Below are 21,597 nucleotides of genomic sequence, written 5' to 3'. Positions count from 1 at the left end.
TACGGTTTGGCCTGCACGATGCGTTTTACGAATCCTTACAATTACAATAGGGTTTCAGCATTTCATGCTTGAACCCCTAATAAGAATGAAGGCTTTTTGCCAGTTATAGCGCCACCTATGGTCCGATCTCCATGAAACTCTGCATGCTTCCTCACCATGTTGTGCTTGGCCCCTAATAATAAGGGAACCTTTTTGCCATTTATAGCGCCACCTATGCTCCGATCTGCATGAAACTCGGCACGCATGTTCACCATGTCAGGACACATATGCTCAGCGATTTTCGTGATGTTCTGAGTTTTTGTTTAGGATTTATAGGCTTTTGACTGTATTTTGCCCCGCCCATTTTCCAAATGACCCTGTTATAGCCAACCAAATGCAAAAATTCTACTTTTTTTCGATAACTATTGATCGAGAGAGTCCAGAGAAATGTCCTAGACTGGTTTGGTTCCGATCTGGCGAAAAACCTAGGACTAGTTCGCAAAAGTAGGTTTCGGACAAAATTCGATATAGCAGAAATTTTTCCCTGCCTAAATCAAAATCGGAGATAGCCATTTTGTCCGCCTTGAGCCAAGGATTCCAACGATATAAGACACTTGATCCTGGGACAAACGGTCTAAGAGTTATGGGCGATTTTGTACTTTTGGTCGCTGTAGCGCCACCTATGGGCCATTCGGGGTCATACTCTGATAGGTTGTCCCCAAATTGAGGCCTACCATCTGGCCAGGTTTCACGTCTCTAGGCCTTACGGTTTGGCCTGCACGATGCGTTTTACGAATCCTTACAATTACAATAGGGTTTCAGCATTTCATGCTTGAACCCCTAATAAGAATGAAGGCTTTTTGCCAGTTATAGCGCCACCTATGGTCCGATCTCCATGAAACTCTGCATGCTTCCTCACCATGTTGTGCTTGGCCCCTAATAATAAGGGAACCTTTTTGCCATTTATAGCGCCACCTATGCTCCGATCTGCATGAAACTCGGCACGCATGTTCACCATGTCAGGACACATATGCTCAGCGATTTTCGTGATGTTCTGAGTTTTTGTTTAGGATTTATAGGCTTTTGACTGTATTTTGCCCCGCCCATTTTCCAAATGACCCTGTTATAGCCAACCAAATGCAAAAATTCTACTTTTTTTCGATAACTATTGATCGAGAGAGTCCAGAGAAATGTCCTAGACTGGTTTGGTTCCGATCTGGCGAAAAACCTAGGACTAGTTCGCAAAAGTAGGTTTCGGACAAAATTCGATATAGCAGAAATTTTTCCCTGCCTAAATCAAAATCGGAGATAGCCATTTTGTCCGCCTTGAGCCAAGGATTCCAACGATATAAGACACTTGATCCTGGGACAAACGGTCTAAGAGTTATGGGCGATTTTGTACTTTTGGTCGCTGTAGCGCCACCTATGGGCCATTCGGGGTCATACTCTGATAGGTTGTCCCCAAATTGAGGCCTACCATCTGGCCAGGTTTCACGTCTCTAGGCCTTACGGTTTGGCCTGCACGATGCGTTTTACGAATCCTTACAATTACAATAGGGTTTCAGCATTTCATGCTTGAACCCCTAATAAGAATGAAGGCTTTTTGCCAGTTATAGCGCCACCTATGGTCCGATCTCCATGAAACTCTGCATGCTTCCTCACCATGTTGTGCTTGGCCCCTAATAATAAGGGAACCTTTTTGCCATTTATAGCGCCACCTATGCTCCGATCTGCATGAAACTCGGCACGCATGTTCACCATGTCAGGACACATATGCTCAGCGATTTTCGTGATGTTCTGAGTTTTTGTTTAGGATTTATAGGCTTTTGACTGTATTTTGCCCCGCCCATTTTCCAAATGACCCTGTTATAGCCAACCAAATGCAAAAATTCTACTTTTTTTCGATAACTATTGATCGAGAGAGTCCAGAGAAATGTCCTAGACTGGTTTGGTTCCGATCTGGCGAAAAACCTAGGACTAGTTCGCAAAAGTAGGTTTCGGACAAAATTCGATATAGCAGAAATTTTTCCCTGCCTAAATCAAAATCGGAGATAGCCATTTTGTCCGCCTTGAGCCAAGGATTCCAACGATATAAGACACTTGATCCTGGGACAAACGGTCTAAGAGTTATGGGCGATTTTGTACTTTTGGTCGCTGTAGCGCCACCTATGGGCCATTCGGGGTCATACTCTGATAGGTTGTCCCCAAATTGAGGCCTACCATCTGGCCAGGTTTCACGTCTCTAGGCCTTACGGTTTGGCCTGCACGATGCGTTTTACGAATCCTTACAATTACAATAGGGTTTCAGCATTTCATGCTTGAACCCCTAATAAGAATGAAGGCTTTTTGCCAGTTATAGCGCCACCTATGGTCCGATCTCCATGAAACTCTGCATGCTTCCTCACCATGTTGTGCTTGGCCCCTAATAATAAGGGAACCTTTTTGCCATTTATAGCGCCACCTATGCTCCGATCTGCATGAAACTCGGCACGCATGTTCACCATGTCAGGACACATATGCTCAGCGATTTTCGTGATGTTCTGAGTTTTTGTTTAGGATTTATAGGCTTTTGACTGTATTTTGCCCCGCCCATTTTCCAAATGACCCTGTTATAGCCAACCAAATGCAAAAATTCTACTTTTTTTCGATAACTATTGATCGAGAGAGTCCAGAGAAATGTCCTAGACTGGTTTGGTTCCGATCTGGCGAAAAACCTAGGACTAGTTCGCAAAAGTAGGTTTCGGACAAAATTCGATATAGCAGAAATTTTTCCCTGCCTAAATCAAAATCGGAGATAGCCATTTTGTCCGCCTTGAGCCAAGGATTCCAACGATATAAGACACTTGATCCTGGGACAAACGGTCTAAGAGTTATGGGCGATTTTGTACTTTTGGTCGCTGTAGCGCCACCTATGGGCCATTCGGGGTCATACTCTGATAGGTTGTCCCCAAATTGAGGCCTACCATCTGGCCAGGTTTCACGTCTCTAGGCCTTACGGTTTGGCCTGCACGATGCGTTTTACGAATCCTTACAATTACAATAGGGTTTCAGCATTTCATGCTTGAACCCCTAATAAGAATGAAGGCTTTTTGCCAGTTATAGCGCCACCTATGGTCCGATCTCCATGAAACTCTGCATGCTTCCTCACCATGTTGTGCTTGGCCCCTAATAATAAGGGAACCTTTTTGCCATTTATAGCGCCACCTATGCTCCGATCTGCATGAAACTCGGCACGCATGTTCACCATGTCAGGACACATATGCTCAGCGATTTTCGTGATGTTCTGAGTTTTTGTTTAGGATTTATAGGCTTTTGACTGTATTTTGCCCCGCCCATTTTCCAAATGACCCTGTTATAGCCAACCAAATGCAAAAATTCTACTTTTTTTCGATAACTATTGATCGAGAGAGTCCAGAGAAATGTCCTAGACTGGTTTGGTTCCGATCTGGCGAAAAACCTAGGACTAGTTCGCAAAAGTAGGTTTCGGACAAAATTCGATATAGCAGAAATTTTTCCCTGCCTAAATCAAAATCGGAGATAGCCATTTTGTCCGCCTTGAGCCAAGGATTCCAACGATATAAGACACTTGATCCTGGGACAAACGGTCTAAGAGTTATGGGCGATTTTGTACTTTTGGTCGCTGTAGCGCCACCTATGGGCCATTCGGGGTCATACTCTGATAGGTTGTCCCCAAATTGAGGCCTACCATCTGGCCAGGTTTCACGTCTCTAGGCCTTACGGTTTGGCCTGCACGATGCGTTTTACGAATCCTTACAATTACAATAGGGTTTCAGCATTTCATGCTTGAACCCCTAATAAGAATGAAGGCTTTTTGCCAGTTATAGCGCCACCTATGGTCCGATCTCCATGAAACTCTGCATGCTTCCTCACCATGTTGTGCTTGGCCCCTAATAATAAGGGAACCTTTTTGCCATTTATAGCGCCACCTATGCTCCGATCTGCATGAAACTCGGCACGCATGTTCACCATGTCAGGACACATATGCTCAGCGATTTTCGTGATGTTCTGAGTTTTTGTTTAGGATTTATAGGCTTTTGACTGTATTTTGCCCCGCCCATTTTCCAAATGACCCTGTTATAGCCAACCAAATGCAAAAATTCTACTTTTTTTCGATAACTATTGATCGAGAGAGTCCAGAGAAATGTCCTAGACTGGTTTGGTTCCGATCTGGCGAAAAACCTAGGACTAGTTCGCAAAAGTAGGTTTCGGACAAAATTCGATATAGCAGAAATTTTTCCCTGCCTAAATCAAAATCGGAGATAGCCATTTTGTCCGCCTTGAGCCAAGGATTCCAACGATATAAGACACTTGATCCTGGGACAAACGGTCTAAGAGTTATGGGCGATTTTGTACTTTTGGTCGCTGTAGCGCCACCTATGGGCCATTCGGGGTCATACTCTGATAGGTTGTCCCCAAATTGAGGCCTACCATCTGGCCAGGTTTCACGTCTCTAGGCCTTACGGTTTGGCCTGCACGATGCGTTTTACGAATCCTTACAATTACAATAGGGTTTCAGCATTTCATGCTTGAACCCCTAATAAGAATGAAGGCTTTTTGCCAGTTATAGCGCCACCTATGGTCCGATCTCCATGAAACTCTGCATGCTTCCTCACCATGTTGTGCTTGGCCCCTAATAATAAGGGAACCTTTTTGCCATTTATAGCGCCACCTATGCTCCGATCTGCATGAAACTCGGCACGCATGTTCACCATGTCAGGACACATATGCTCAGCGATTTTCGTGATGTTCTGAGTTTTTGTTTAGGATTTATAGGCTTTTGACTGTATTTTGCCCCGCCCATTTTCCAAATGACCCTGTTATAGCCAACCAAATGCAAAAATTCTACTTTTTTTCGATAACTATTGATCGAGAGAGTCCAGAGAAATGTCCTAGACTGGTTTGGTTCCGATCTGGCGAAAAACCTAGGACTAGTTCGCAAAAGTAGGTTTCGGACAAAATTCGATATAGCAGAAATTTTTCCCTGCCTAAATCAAAATCGGAGATAGCCATTTTGTCCGCCTTGAGCCAAGGATTCCAACGATATAAGACACTTGATCCTGGGACAAACGGTCTAAGAGTTATGGGCGATTTTGTACTTTTGGTCGCTGTAGCGCCACCTATGGGCCATTCGGGGTCATACTCTGATAGGTTGTCCCCAAATTGAGGCCTACCATCTGGCCAGGTTTCACGTCTCTAGGCCTTACGGTTTGGCCTGCACGATGCGTTTTACGAATCCTTACAATTACAATAGGGTTTCAGCATTTCATGCTTGAACCCCTAATAAGAATGAAGGCTTTTTGCCAGTTATAGCGCCACCTATGGTCCGATCTCCATGAAACTCTGCATGCTTCCTCACCATGTTGTGCTTGGCCCCTAATAATAAGGGAACCTTTTTGCCATTTATAGCGCCACCTATGCTCCGATCTGCATGAAACTCGGCACGCATGTTCACCATGTCAGGACACATATGCTCAGCGATTTTCGTGATGTTCTGAGTTTTTGTTTAGGATTTATAGGCTTTTGACTGTATTTTGCCCCGCCCATTTTCCAAATGACCCTGTTATAGCCAACCAAATGCAAAAATTCTACTTTTTTTCGATAACTATTGATCGAGAGAGTCCAGAGAAATGTCCTAGACTGGTTTGGTTCCGATCTGGCGAAAAACCTAGGACTAGTTCGCAAAAGTAGGTTTCGGACAAAATTCGATATAGCAGAAATTTTTCCCTGCCTAAATCAAAATCGGAGATAGCCATTTTGTCCGCCTTGAGCCAAGGATTCCAACGATATAAGACACTTGATCCTGGGACAAACGGTCTAAGAGTTATGGGCGATTTTGTACTTTTGGTCGCTGTAGCGCCACCTATGGGCCATTCGGGGTCATACTCTGATAGGTTGTCCCCAAATTGAGGCCTACCATCTGGCCAGGTTTCACGTCTCTAGGCCTTACGGTTTGGCCTGCACGATGCGTTTTACGAATCCTTACAATTACAATAGGGTTTCAGCATTTCATGCTTGAACCCCTAATAAGAATGAAGGCTTTTTGCCAGTTATAGCGCCACCTATGGTCCGATCTCCATGAAACTCTGCATGCTTCCTCACCATGTTGTGCTTGGCCCCTAATAATAAGGGAACCTTTTTGCCATTTATAGCGCCACCTATGCTCCGATCTGCATGAAACTCGGCACGCATGTTCACCATGTCAGGACACATATGCTCAGCGATTTTCGTGATGTTCTGAGTTTTTGTTTAGGATTTATAGGCTTTTGACTGTATTTTGCCCCGCCCATTTTCCAAATGACCCTGTTATAGCCAACCAAATGCAAAAATTCTACTTTTTTTCGATAACTATTGATCGAGAGAGTCCAGAGAAATGTCCTAGACTGGTTTGGTTCCGATCTGGCGAAAAACCTAGGACTAGTTCGCAAAAGTAGGTTTCGGACAAAATTCGATATAGCAGAAATTTTTCCCTGCCTAAATCAAAATCGGAGATAGCCATTTTGTCCGCCTTGAGCCAAGGATTCCAACGATATAAGACACTTGATCCTGGGACAAACGGTCTAAGAGTTATGGGCGATTTTGTACTTTTGGTCGCTGTAGCGCCACCTATGGGCCATTCGGGGTCATACTCTGATAGGTTGTCCCCAAATTGAGGCCTACCATCTGGCCAGGTTTCACGTCTCTAGGCCTTACGGTTTGGCCTGCACGATGCGTTTTACGAATCCTTACAATTACAATAGGGTTTCAGCATTTCATGCTTGAACCCCTAATAAGAATGAAGGCTTTTTGCCAGTTATAGCGCCACCTATGGTCCGATCTCCATGAAACTCTGCATGCTTCCTCACCATGTTGTGCTTGGCCCCTAATAATAAGGGAACCTTTTTGCCATTTATAGCGCCACCTATGCTCCGATCTGCATGAAACTCGGCACGCATGTTCACCATGTCAGGACACATATGCTCAGCGATTTTCGTGATGTTCTGAGTTTTTGTTTAGGATTTATAGGCTTTTGACTGTATTTTGCCCCGCCCATTTTCCAAATGACCCTGTTATAGCCAACCAAATGCAAAAATTCTACTTTTTTTCGATAACTATTGATCGAGAGAGTCCAGAGAAATGTCCTAGACTGGTTTGGTTCCGATCTGGCGAAAAACCTAGGACTAGTTCGCAAAAGTAGGTTTCGGACAAAATTCGATATAGCAGAAATTTTTCCCTGCCTAAATCAAAATCGGAGATAGCCATTTTGTCCGCCTTGAGCCAAGGATTCCAACGATATAAGACACTTGATCCTGGGACAAACGGTCTAAGAGTTATGGGCGATTTTGTACTTTTGGTCGCTGTAGCGCCACCTATGGGCCATTCGGGGTCATACTCTGATAGGTTGTCCCCAAATTGAGGCCTACCATCTGGCCAGGTTTCACGTCTCTAGGCCTTACGGTTTGGCCTGCACGATGCGTTTTACGAATCCTTACAATTACAATAGGGTTTCAGCATTTCATGCTTGAACCCCTAATAAGAATGAAGGCTTTTTGCCAGTTATAGCGCCACCTATGGTCCGATCTCCATGAAACTCTGCATGCTTCCTCACCATGTTGTGCTTGGCCCCTAATAATAAGGGAACCTTTTTGCCATTTATAGCGCCACCTATGCTCCGATCTGCATGAAACTCGGCACGCATGTTCACCATGTCAGGACACATATGCTCAGCGATTTTCGTGATGTTCTGAGTTTTTGTTTAGGATTTATAGGCTTTTGACTGTATTTTGCCCCGCCCATTTTCCAAATGACCCTGTTATAGCCAACCAAATGCAAAAATTCTACTTTTTTTCGATAACTATTGATCGAGAGAGTCCAGAGAAATGTCCTAGACTGGTTTGGTTCCGATCTGGCGAAAAACCTAGGACTAGTTCGCAAAAGTAGGTTTCGGACAAAATTCGATATAGCAGAAATTTTTCCCTGCCTAAATCAAAATCGGAGATAGCCATTTTGTCCGCCTTGAGCCAAGGATTCCAACGATATAAGACACTTGATCCTGGGACAAACGGTCTAAGAGTTATGGGCGATTTTGTACTTTTGGTCGCTGTAGCGCCACCTATGGGCCATTCGGGGTCATACTCTGATAGGTTGTCCCCAAATTGAGGCCTACCATCTGGCCAGGTTTCACGTCTCTAGGCCTTACGGTTTGGCCTGCACGATGCGTTTTACGAATCCTTACAATTACAATAGGGTTTCAGCATTTCATGCTTGAACCCCTAATAAGAATGAAGGCTTTTTGCCAGTTATAGCGCCACCTATGGTCCGATCTCCATGAAACTCTGCATGCTTCCTCACCATGTTGTGCTTGGCCCCTAATAATAAGGGAACCTTTTTGCCATTTATAGCGCCACCTATGCTCCGATCTGCATGAAACTCGGCACGCATGTTCACCATGTCAGGACACATATGCTCAGCGATTTTCGTGATGTTCTGAGTTTTTGTTTAGGATTTATAGGCTTTTGACTGTATTTTGCCCCGCCCATTTTCCAAATGACCCTGTTATAGCCAACCAAATGCAAAAATTCTACTTTTTTTCGATAACTATTGATCGAGAGAGTCCAGAGAAATGTCCTAGACTGGTTTGGTTCCGATCTGGCGAAAAACCTAGGACTAGTTCGCAAAAGTAGGTTTCGGACAAAATTCGATATAGCAGAAATTTTTCCCTGCCTAAATCAAAATCGGAGATAGCCATTTTGTCCGCCTTGAGCCAAGGATTCCAACGATATAAGACACTTGATCCTGGGACAAATGGTCTAAGAGTTATGGGCGATTTTGTACTTTTGGTCGCTGTAGCGCCACCTATGGGCCATTCGGGGTCATACTCTGATAGGTTGTCCCCAAATTGAGGCCTACCATCTGGCCAGGTTTCACGTCTCTAGGCCTTACGGTTTGGCCTGCACGATGCGTTTTACGAATCCTTACAATTACAATAGGGTTTCAGCATTTCATGCTTGAACCCCTAATAAGAATGAAGGCTTTTTGCCAGTTATAGCGCCACCTATGGTCCGATCTCCATGAAACTCTGCATGCTTCCTCACCATGTTGTGCTTGGCCCCTAATAATAAGGGAACCTTTTTGCCATTTATAGCGCCACCTATGCTCCGATCTGCATGAAACTCGGCACGCATGTTCACCATGTCAGGACACATATGCTCAGCGATTTTCGTGATGTTCTGAGTTTTTGTTTAGGATTTATAGGCTTTTGACTGTATTTTGCCCCGCCCATTTTCCAAATGACCCTGTTATAGCCAACCAAATGCAAAAATTCTACTTTTTTTCGATAACTATTGATCGAGAGAGTCCAGAGAAATGTCCTAGACTGGTTTGGTTCCGATCTGGCGAAAAACCTAGGACTAGTTCGCAAAAGTAGGTTTCGGACAAAATTCGATATAGCAGAAATTTTTCCCTGCCTAAATCAAAATCGGAGATAGCCATTTTGTCCGCCTTGAGCCAAGGATTCCAACGATATAAGACACTTGATCCTGGGACAAACGGTCTAAGAGTTATGGGCGATTTTGTACTTTTGGTCGCTGTAGCGCCACCTATGGGCCATTCGGGGTCATACTCTGATAGGTTGTCCCCAAATTGAGGCCTACCATCTGGCCAGGTTTCACGTCTCTAGGCCTTACGGTTTGGCCTGCACGATGCGTTTTACGAATCCTTACAATTACAATAGGGTTTCAGCATTTCATGCTTGAACCCCTAATAAGAATGAAGGCTTTTTGCCAGTTATAGCGCCACCTATGGTCCGATCTCCATGAAACTCTGCATGCTTCCTCACCATGTTCTGACACATATGCTCATCAATTTTGGTGAAGTCCTGAGTTTTCATTTGGGATTTATAGGATTTTTAGTGTATTTTGCCACGCCCCTTTTCTAAATGACCCTGTTACAGCCACCCAAATGCAAAAGTTCAACTTTTTTTCGATAATTATTGATCTAGAGAGTCCAGAGAAATGTCCTAGACTGGTTTGGTTCCGATCTGGCGAAAAACCTAGGACTAGTTCGCAAAAGTAGGTTTCGGACAAAATTCGACATAGCAAAAAGAAATTCTGGCCTAAATCGAATTTGGAGATAGCCATTTTGTCCGCCTTGAGCCAGGGATCACAGTGGTGTAAGACACTTGAGTCTAGGACAAACGGTCTAGGAGTTATGGGCGATTTAGTACTTTTGCACTAAATCTGTAGCTGTAGCACAACGTAAAATTTGTTTGCGCGGTATTCGAGAACGGTTTGACGAATCAACACGAATTCCATAACTTTTTGTCGGTACAGTGTGGAGATGATACGATTCGATTTTGGTGAAAATCGGACAAACGGTCTAGGAGGAGTTCGAAAAAGTAGGTTTTGACTGAAAATCAAGATGGCGGACAGGAAGTTCGGCCAAATATGGCAAACTTGGTATCTATGTTCTCAGCGTGACCCAGGGAATCTATTAAGAACAGTGGCATTTCAATTGGCAGATTTATTCAAAGGTTATTAGCCTTTTTGGAAATGTTGTTATAACTTTCGACCACAAGGTGGCGCTGTTTCGAAACTTCTCACGCTCCTTCAGGGCATCGTGCTGATGACCCATACCATGTTTCGTAAGAATCCATTCATGCGTTCTTAAAATACAGCATTTTAGCACAAAATTCAAAATGGCCGACAGCCAAAATGGCCGATATGGTAAAATTGGATATCAGTCGACTCAGCATGTTGGCCTGAATCTAACGAGACCAATTTTATGGTTTTTGGGCAAACTATTCAGAAGTTATAAGCAAAAATAGCCATTTTTCATATCTCCGGACCAGTAGGTGGCGCTGCGCCGAAACGCAGCATGTAGCCTCAGGTCATGGTTGGGATGACATGTACCGAGTTTGGTCTGAATCCAATAAAGCGTTGCGGAGATACAGCCTTACGTCTGTTTTCGCAAGCGCTACGTAAAATTTGTTGGTGGGTTTTTTCGAAAATTGCTTAGCAAATCAACTTGAATTCCATAACTTTTTGTCGGCATGGTCTGTAGATGATCTGGTTCAATTTTCGTGAAAATCGGAGCAACGGCCTAGGAGGAGTTCGAAAAAGTAGGTTTTTCGGAAAATTCTAAATGGCGGAAAACTTTCCATGACGGAAAATGACGTCATAGGGTGCAATCGAATCGTCTTGAGCTAGGGAATCAGAGGAAAAAGGAATTTTGTTTCTAGCCCTTGTGGTTCAAAAGTTATTAGCCTAAACATGAGTGCAAATTTGGACAGCTGGTGGCGCTAGAGGGAATGAGTTGGAGACTCCAAATTTGCTATGGTGACTGTTCAGTCTGTCCTCTATCAGTGTGCCAAATTGCACAACTTTCCCGCAAGCGGTTCTATGGTCTGCCATAGACTCCCAGAGCGGAAGAAAAAGAAGAATTATTTTTGGTACGCTAACAGATACAATAGGTGCCTACGCACATTCTGTGCTTGGCCCCTAATAATAAGGGAACCTTTTTGCCATTTATAGCGCCACCTATGCTCCGATCTGCATGAAACTCGGCACGCTTGTTCACCATGTCAGGACACATATGCTCAGCGATTTTCGTGATGTTCTGAGTTTTTGTTTAGGATTTATAGGCTTTTGACTGTATTTTGCCCCGCCCATTTTCCAAATGACCCTGTTATAGCCAACCAAATGCAAAAATTCTACTTTTTTTCGATAACTATTGATCGAGAGAGTCCAGAGAAATGTCCTAGACTGGTTTGGTTCCGATCTGGCGAAAAACCTAGGACTAGTTCGCAAAAGTAGGTTTCGGACAAAATTCGATATAGCAGAAATTTTTCCCTGCCTAAATCAAAATCGGAGATAGCCATTTTGTCCGCCTTGAGCCAAGGATTCCAACGATATAAGACACTTGATCCTGGGACAAACGGTCTAAGAGTTATGGGCGATTTTGTACTTTTGGTCGCTGTAGCGCCACCTATGGGCCATTCGGGGTCATACTCTGATAGGTTGTCCCCAAATTGAGGCCTACCATCTGGCCAGGTTTCACGTCTCTAGGCCTTACGGTTTGGCCTGCACGATGCGTTTTACGAATCCTTACAATTACAATAGGGTTTCAGCATTTCATGCTTGAACCCCTAATAAGAATGAAGGCTTTTTGCCAGTTATAGCGCCACCTATGGTCCGATCTCCATGAAACTCTGCATGCTTCCTCACCATGTTGTGCTTGGCCCCTAATAATAAGGGAACCTTTTTGCCATTTATAGCGCCACCTATGCTCCGATCTGCATGAAACTCGGCACGCATGTTCACCATGTCAGGACACATATGCTCAGCGATTTTCGTGATGTTCTGAGTTTTTGTTTAGGATTTATAGGCTTTTGACTGTATTTTGCCCCGCCCATTTTCCAAATGACCCTGTTATAGCCAACCAAATGCAAAAATTCTACTTTTTTTCGATAACTATTGATCGAGAGAGTCCAGAGAAATGTCCTAGACTGGTTTGGTTCCGATCTGGCGAAAAACCTAGGACTAGTTCGCAAAAGTAGGTTTCGGACAAAATTCAACATAGCAAAAAGAAATTCTGGCCTAAATCGAATTTGGAGATAGCCATTTTGTCCGCCTTGAGCCAGGGATCACAGTGGTGTAAGACACTTGAGTCTAGGACAAACGGTCTAGGAGTTATGGGCGATTTAGTACTTTTGCACTAAATCTGTAGCTGTAGCACAACGTAAAATTTGTTTGCGCGGTATTCGAGAACGGTTTGACGAATCAACACGAATTCCATAACTTTTTGTCGGTACAGTGTGGAGATGATACGATTCGATTTTGGTGAAAATCGGACAAACGGTCTAGGAGGAGTTCGAAAAAGTAGGTTTTGACTGAAAATCAAGATGGCGGACAGGAAGTTCGGCCAAATATGGCAAACTTGGTATCTATGTTCTCAGCGTGACCCAGGGAATCTATTAAGAACAGTGGCATTTCAATTGGCAGATTTATTCAAAGGTTATTAGCCTTTTTGGAAATGTTGTTATAACTTTCGACCACAAGGTGGCGCTGTTTCGAAACTTCTCACGCTCCTTCAGGGCATCGTGCTGATGACCCATACCATGTTTCGTAAGAATCCATTCATGCGTTCTTAAAATACAGCATTTTAGCACAAAATTCAAAATGGCCGACAGCCAAAATGGCCGATATGGTAAAATTGGATATCAGTCGACTCAGCATGTTGGCCTGAATCTAACGAGACCAATTTTATGGTTTTTGGGCAAACTATTCAGAAGTTATAAGCAAAAATAGCCATTTTTCATATCTCCGGACCAGTAGGTGGCGCTGCGCCGAAACGCAGCATGTAGCCTCAGGTCATGGTTGGGATGACATGTACCGAGTTTGGTCTGAATCCAATAAAGCGTTGCGGAGATACAGCCTTACGTCTGTTTTCGCAAGCGCTACGTAAAATTTGTTGGTGGGTTTTTTCGAAAATTGCTTAGCAAATCAACTTGAATTCCATAACTTTTTGTCGGCATGGTCTGTAGATGATCTGGTTCAATTTTCGTGAAAATCGGAGCAACGGCCTAGGAGGAGTTCGAAAAAGTAGGTTTTTCGGAAAATTCTAAATGGCGGAAAACTTTCCATGACGGAAAATGACGTCATAGGGTGCAATCGAATCGTCTTGAGCTAGGGAATCAGAGGAAAAAGGAATTTTGTTTCTAGCCCTTGTGGTTCAAAAGTTATTAGCCTAAACATGAGTGCAAATTTGGACAGCTGGTGGCGCTAGAGGGAATGAGTTGGAGACTCCAAATTTGCTATGGTGACTGTTCAGTCTGTCCTCTATCAGTGTGCCAAATTGCACAACTTTCCCGCAAGCGGTTCTATGGTCTGCCATAGACTCCCAGAGCGGAAGAAAAAGAAGAATTATTTTTGGTACGCTAACAGATACAATAGGTGCCTACGCACATTCTGTGCTTGGCCCCTAATAATAAGGGAACCTTTTTGCCATTTATAGCGCCACCTATGCTCCGATCTGCATGAAACTCGGCACGCTTGTTCACCATGTCAGGACACATATGCTCAGCGATTTTCGTGATGTTCTGAGTTTTTGTTTAGGATTTATAGGCTTTTGACTGTATTTTGCCCCGCCCATTTTCCAAATGACCCTGTTATAGCCAACCAAATGCAAAAATTCTACTTTTTTTCGATAACTATTGATCGAGAGAGTCCAGAGAAATGTCCTAGACTGGTTTGGTTCCGATCTGGCGAAAAACCTAGGACTAGTTCGCAAAAGTAGGTTTCGGACAAAATTCAACATAGCAAAAAGAAATTCTGGCCTAAATCGAATTTGGAGATAGCCATTTTGTCCGCCTTGAGCCAGGGATCACAGTGGTGTAAGACACTTGAGTCTAGGACAAACGGTCTAGGAGTTATGGGCGATTTAGTACTTTTGCACTAAATCTGTAGCTGTAGCACAACGTAAAATTTGTTTGCGCGGTATTCGAGAACGGTTTGACGAATCAACACGAATTCCATAACTTTTTGTCGGTACAGTGTGGAGATGATACGATTCGATTTTGGTGAAAATCGGACAAACGGTCTAGGAGGAGTTCGAAAAAGTAGGTTTTGACTGAAAATCAAGATGGCGGACAGGAAGTTCGGCCAAATATGGCAAACTTGGTATCTATGTTCTCAGCGTGACCCAGGGAATCTATTAAGAACAGTGGCATTTCAATTGGCAGATTTATTCAAAGGTTATTAGCCTTTTTGGAAATGTTGTTATAACTTTCGACCACAAGGTGGCGCTGTTTCGAAACTTCTCACGCTCCTTCAGGGCATCGTGCTGATGACCCATACCATGTTTCGTAAGAATCCATTCATGCGTTCTTAAAATACAGCATTTTAGCACAAAATTCAAAATGGCCGACAGCCAAAATGGCCGATATGGTAAAATTGGATATCAGTCGACTCAGCATGTTGGCCTGAATCTAACGAGACCAATTTTATGGTTTTTGGGCAAACTATTCAGAAGTTATAAGCAAAAATAGCCATTTTTCATATCTCCGGACCAGTAGGTGGCGCTGCGCCGAAACGCAGCATGTAGCCTCAGGTCATGGTTGGGATGACATGTACCGAGTTTGGTCTGAATCCAATAAAGCGTTGCGGAGATACAGCCTTACGTCTGTTTTCGCAAGCGCTACGTAAAATTTGTTGGTGGGTTTTTTCGAAAATTGCTTAGCAAATCAACTTGAATTCCATAACTTTTTGTCGGCATGGTCTGTAGATGATCTGGTTCAATTTTCGTGAAAATCGGAGCAACGGCCTAGGAGGAGTTCGAAAAAGTAGGTTTTTCGGAAAATTCTAAATGGCGGAAAACTTTCCATGACGGAAAATGACGTCATAGGGTGCAATCGAATCGTCTTGAGCTAGGGAATCAGAGGAAAAAGGAATTTTGTTTCTAGCCCTTGTGGTTCAAAAGTTATTAGCCTAAACATGAGTGCAAATTTGGACAGCTGGTGGCGCTAGAGGGAATGAGTTGGAGACTCCAAATTTGCTATGGTGACTGTTCAGTCTGTCCTCTATCAGTGTGCCAAATTGCACAACTTTCCCGCAAGCGGTTCTATGGTCTGCCATAGACTCCCAGAGCGGAAGAAAAAGAAGAATTATTTTTGGTACGCTAACAGATACAATAGGTGCCTACGCACATTCTGTGCTTGGCCCCTAATAATAAGGGAACCTTTTTGCCATTTATAGCGCCACCTATGCTCCGATCTGCATGAAACTCGGCACGCTTGTTCACCATGTCAGGACACATATGCTCAGCGATTTTCGTGATGTTCTGAGTTTTTGTTTAGGATTTATAGGCTTTTGACTGTATTTTGCCCCGCCCATTTTCCAAATGACCCTGTTATAGCCAACCAAATGCAAAAATTCTACTTTTTTTCGATAACTATTGATCGAGAGAGTCCAGAGAAATGTCCTAGACTGGTTTGGTTCCGATCTGGCGAAAAACCTAGGACTAGTTCGCAAAAGTAGGTTTCGGACAAAATTCGATATAGCAGAAATTTTTCCCTGCCTAAATCAAAATCGGAGATAGCCATTTTGTCCGCCTTGAGCCAAGGATTCCAACGATATAAGACACTTGATCCTGGGACAAATGGTCTAAGAGTTATGGGCGATTTTGTACTTTTGGTCGCTGTAGCGCCACCTATGGGCCATTCGGGGTCATACTCTGATAGGTTGTCCCCAAATTGAGGCCTACCATCTGGCCAGGTTTCACGTCTCTAGGCCTTACGGTTTGGCCTGCACGATGCGTTTTACGAATCCTTACAATTACAATAGGGTTTCAGCATTTCATGCTTGAACCCCTAATAAGAATGAAGGCTTTTTGCCAGTTATAGCGCCACCTATGGTCCGATCTCCATGAAACTCTGCATGCTTCCTCACCATGTTGTGCTTGGCCCCTAATAATAAGGGAACCTTTTTGCCATTTATAGCGCCACCTATGCTCCGATCTGCATGAAACTCGGCACGCATGTTCACCATGTCAGGACACATATGCTCAGCGATTTTCGTGATGTTCTGAGTTTTTGTTTAGGATTTATAGGCTTTTGACTGTATTTTGCCCCGCCCATTTTCCAAATGACCCTGTTATAGCCAACCAAATGCAAAAATTCTACTTTTTTTCGATAACTATTGATCGAGAGAGTCCAGAGAAATGTCCTAGACTGGTTTGGTTCCGATCTGGCGAAAAACCTAGGACTAGTTCGCAAAAGTAGGTTTCGGACAAAATTCGATATAGCAGAAATTTTTCCCTGCCTAAATCAAAATCGGAGATAGCCATTTTGTCCGCCTTGAGCCAAGGATTCCAACGATATAAGACACTTGATCCTGGGACAAACGGTCTAAGAGTTATGGGCGATTTTGTACTTTTGGTCGCTGTAGCGCCACCTATGGGCCATTCGGGGTCATACTCTGATAGGTTGTCCCCAAATTGAGGCCTACCATCTGGCCAGGTTTCACGTCTCTAGGCCTTACGGTTTGGCCTGCACGATGCGTTTTACGAATCCTTACAATTACAATAGGGTTTCAGCATTTCATGCTTGAACCCCTAATAAGAATGAAGGCTTTTTGCCAGTTATAGCGCCACCTATGGTCCGATCTCCATGAAACTCTGCATGCTTCCTCACCATGTTGTGCTTGGCCCCTAATAATAAGGGAACCTTTTTGCCATTTATAGCGCCACCTATGCTCCGATCTGCATGAAACTCGGCACGCATGTTCACCATGTCAGGACACATATGCTCAGCGATTTTCGTGATGTTCTGAGTTTTTGTTTAGGATTTATAGGCTTTTGACTGTATTTTGCCCCGCCCATTTTCCAAATGACCCTGTTATAGCCAACCAAATGCAAAAATTCTACTTTTTTTCGATAACTATTGATCGAGAGAGTCCAGAGAAATGTCCTAGACTGGTTTGGTTCCGATCTGGCGAAAAACCTAGGACTAGTTCGCAAAAGTAGGTTTCGGACAAAATTCGATATAGCAGAAATTTTTCCCTGCCTAAATCAAAATCGGAGATAGCCATTTTGTCCGCCTTGAGCCAAGGATTCCAACGATATAAGACACTTGATCCTGGGACAAACGGTCTAAGAGTTATGGGCGATTTTGTACTTTTGGTCGCTGTAGCGCCACCTATGGGCCATTCGGGGTCATACTCTGATAGGTTGTCCCCAAATTGAGGCCTACCATCTGGCCAGGTTTCACGTCTCTAGGCCTTACGGTTTGGCCTGCACGATGCGTTTTACGAATCCTTACAATTACAATAGGGTTTCAGCATTTCATGCTTGAACCCCTAATAAGAATGAAGGCTTTTTGCCAGTTATAGCGCCACCTATGGTCCGATCTCCATGAAACTCTGCATGCTTCCTCACCATGTTGTGCTTGGCCCCTAATAATAAGGGAACCTTTTTGCCATTTATAGCGCCACCTATGCTCCGATCTGCATGAAACTCGGCACGCATGTTCACCATGTCAGGACACATATGCTCAGCGATTTTCGTGATGTTCTGAGTTTTTGTTTAGGATTTATAGGCTTTTGACTGTATTTTGCCCCGCCCATTTTCCAAATGACCCTGTTATAGCCAACCAAATGCAAAAATTCTACTTTTTTTCGATAACTATTGATCGAGAGAGTCCAGAGAAATGTCCTAGACTGGTTTGGTTCCGATCTGGCGAAAAACCTAGGACTAGTTCGCAAAAGTAGGTTTCGGACAAAATTCGATATAGCAGAAATTTTTCCCTGCCTAAATCAAAATCGGAGATAGCCATTTTGTCCGCCTTGAGCCAAGGATTCCAACGATATAAGACACTTGATCCTGGGACAAACGGTCTAAGAGTTATGGGCGATTTTGTACTTTTGGTCGCTGTAGCGCCACCTATGGGCCATTCGGGGTCATACTCTGATAGGTTGTCCCCAAATTGAGGCCTACCATCTGGCCAGGTTTCACGTCTCTAGGCCTTACGGTTTGGCCTGCACGATGCGTTTTACGAATCCTTACAATTACAATAGGGTTTCAGCATTTCATGCTTGAACCCCTAATAAGAATGAAGGCTTTTTGCCAGTTATAGCGCCACCTATGGTCCGATCTCCATGAAACTCTGCATGCTTCCTCACCATGTTGTGCTTGGCCCCTAATAATAAGGGAACCTTTTTGCCATTTATAGCGCCACCTATGCTCCGATCTGCATGAAACTCGGCACGCATGTTCACCATGTCAGGACACATATGCTCAGCGATTTTCGTGATGTTCTGAGTTTTTGTTTAGGATTTATAGGCTTTTGACTGTATTTTGCCCCGCCCATTTTCCAAATGACCCTGTTATAGCCAACCAAATGCAAAAATTCTACTTTTTTTCGATAACTATTGATCGAGAGAGTCCAGAGAAATGTCCTAGACTGGTTTGGTTCCGATCTGGCGAAAAACCTAGGACTAGTTCGCAAAAGTAGGTTTCGGACAAAATTCGATATAGCAGAAATTTTTCCCTGCCTAAATCAAAATCGGAGATAGCCATTTTGTCCGCCTTGAGCCAAGGATTCCAACGATATAAGACACTTGATCCTGGGACAAACGGTCTAAGAGTTATGGGCGATTTTGTACTTTTGGTCGCTGTAGCGCCACCTATGGGCCATTCGGGGTCATACTCTGATAGGTTGTCCCCAAATTGAGGCCTACCATCTGGCCAGGTTTCACGTCTCTAGGCCTTACGGTTTGGCCTGCACGATGCGTTTTACGAATCCTTACAATTACAATAGGGTTTCAGCATTTCATGCTTGAACCCCTAATAAGAATGAAGGCTTTTTGCCAGTTATAGCGCCACCTATGGTCCGATCTCCATGAAACTCTGCATGCTTCCTCACCATGTTGTGCTTGGCCCCTAATAATAAGGGAACCTTTTTGCCATTTATAGCGCCACCTATGCTCCGATCTGCATGAAACTCGGCACGCATGTTCACCATGTCAGGACACATATGCTCAGCGATTTTCGTGATGTTCTGAGTTTTTGTTTAGGATTTATAGGCTTTTGACTGTATTTTGCCCCGCCCATTTTCCAAATGACCCTGTTATAGCCAACCAAATGCAAAAATTCTACTTTTTTTCGATAACTATTGATCGAGAGAGTCCAGAGAAATGTCCTAGACTGGTTTGGTTCCGATCTGGCGAAAAACCTAGGACTAGTTCGCAAAAGTAGGTTTCGGACAAAATTCGATATAGCAGAAATTTTTCCCTGCCTAAATCAAAATCGGAGATAGCCATTTTGTCCGCCTTGAGCCAAGGATTCCAACGATATAAGACACTTGATCCTGGGACAAACGGTCTAAGAGTTATGGGCGATTTTGTACTTTTGGTCGCTGTAGCGCCACCTATGGGCCATTCGGGGTCATACTCTGATAGGTTGTCCCCAAATTGAGGCCTACCATCTGGCCAGGTTTCACGTCTCTAGGCCTTACGGTTTGGCCTGCACGATGCGTTTTACGAATCCTTACAATTACAATAGGGTTTCAGCATTTCATGCTTGAACCCCTAATAAGAATGAAGGCTTTTTGCCAGTTATAGCGCCACCTATGGTCCGATCTCCATGAAACTCTGCATGCTTCCTCACCATGTTGTGCTTGGCCCCTAATAATAAGGGAACCTTTTTGCCATTTATAGCGCCACCTATGCTCCGATCTGCATGAAACTCGGCACGCATGTTCACCATGTCAGGACACATATGCTCAGCGATTTTCGTGATGTTCTGAGTTTTTGTTTAGGATTTATAGGCTTTTGACTGTATTTTGCCCCGCCCATTTTCCAAATGACCCTGTTATAGCCAACCAAATGCAAAAATTCTACTTTTTTTCGATAACTATTGATCGAGAGAGTCCAGAGAAATGTCCTAGACTGGTTTGGTTCCGATCTGGCGAAAAACCTAGGACTAGTTCGCAAAAGTAGGTTTCGGACAAAATTCGATATAGCAGAAATTTTTCCCTGCCTAAATCAAAATCGGAGATAGCCATTTTGTCCGCCTTGAGCCAAGGATTCCAACGATATAAGACACTTGATCCTGGGACAAACGGTCTAAGAGTTATGGGCGATTTTGTACTTTTGGTCGCTGTAGCGCCACCTATGGGCCATTCGGGGTCATACTCTGATAGGTTGTCCCCAAATTGAGGCCTACCATCTGGCCAGGTTTCACGTCTCTAGGCCTTACGGTTTGGCCTGCACGATGCGTTTTACGAATCCTTACAATTACAATAGGGTTTCAGCATTTCATGCTTGAACCCCTAATAAGAATGAAGGCTTTTTGCCAGTTATAGCGCCACCTATGGTCCGATCTCCATGAAACTCTGCATGCTTCCTCACCATGTTCTGACACATATGCTCATCAATTTTGGTGAAGTCCTGAGTTTTCATTTGGGATTTATAGGATTTTTAGTGTATTTTGCCACGCCCCTTTTCTAAATGACCCTGTTACAGCCACCCAAATGCAAAAGTTCAACTTTTTTTCGATAATTATTGATCTAGAGAGTCCAGAGAAATGTCCTAGACTGGTTTGGTTCCGATCTGGCGAAAAACCTAGGACTAGTTCGCAAAAGTAGGTTTCGGACAAAATTCGACATAGCAAAAAGAAATTCTGGCCTAAATCGAATTTGGAGATAGCCATTTTGTCCGCCTTGAGCCAGGGATCACAGTGGTGTAAGACACTTGAGTCTAGGACAAACGGTCTAGGAGTTATGGGCGATTTAGTACTTTTGCACTAAATCTGTAGCTGTAGCACAACGTAAAATTTGTTTGCGCGGTATTCGAGAACGGTTTGACGAATCAACACGAATTCCATAACTTTTTGTCGGTACAGTGTGGAGATGATACGATTCGATTTTGGTGAAAATCGGACAAACGGTCTAGGAGGAGTTCGAAAAAGTAGGTTTTGACTGAAAATCAAGATGGCGGACAGGAAGTTCGGCCAAATATGGCAAACTTGGTATCTATGTTCTCAGCGTGACCCAGGGAATCTATTAAGAACAGTGGCATTTCAATTGGCAGATTTATTCAAAGGTTATTAGCCTTTTTGGAAATGTTG

Source organism: Scardinius erythrophthalmus, assembly GCF_964197995.2.
Source record: "Scardinius erythrophthalmus genome assembly, chromosome: 11".
Taxonomy (NCBI): domain Eukaryota; kingdom Metazoa; phylum Chordata; class Actinopteri; order Cypriniformes; family Leuciscidae; genus Scardinius; species Scardinius erythrophthalmus.
The sequence above is the reverse complement of the archived record's forward strand: the minus strand, read 5'-3'. Positions refer to the sequence as shown.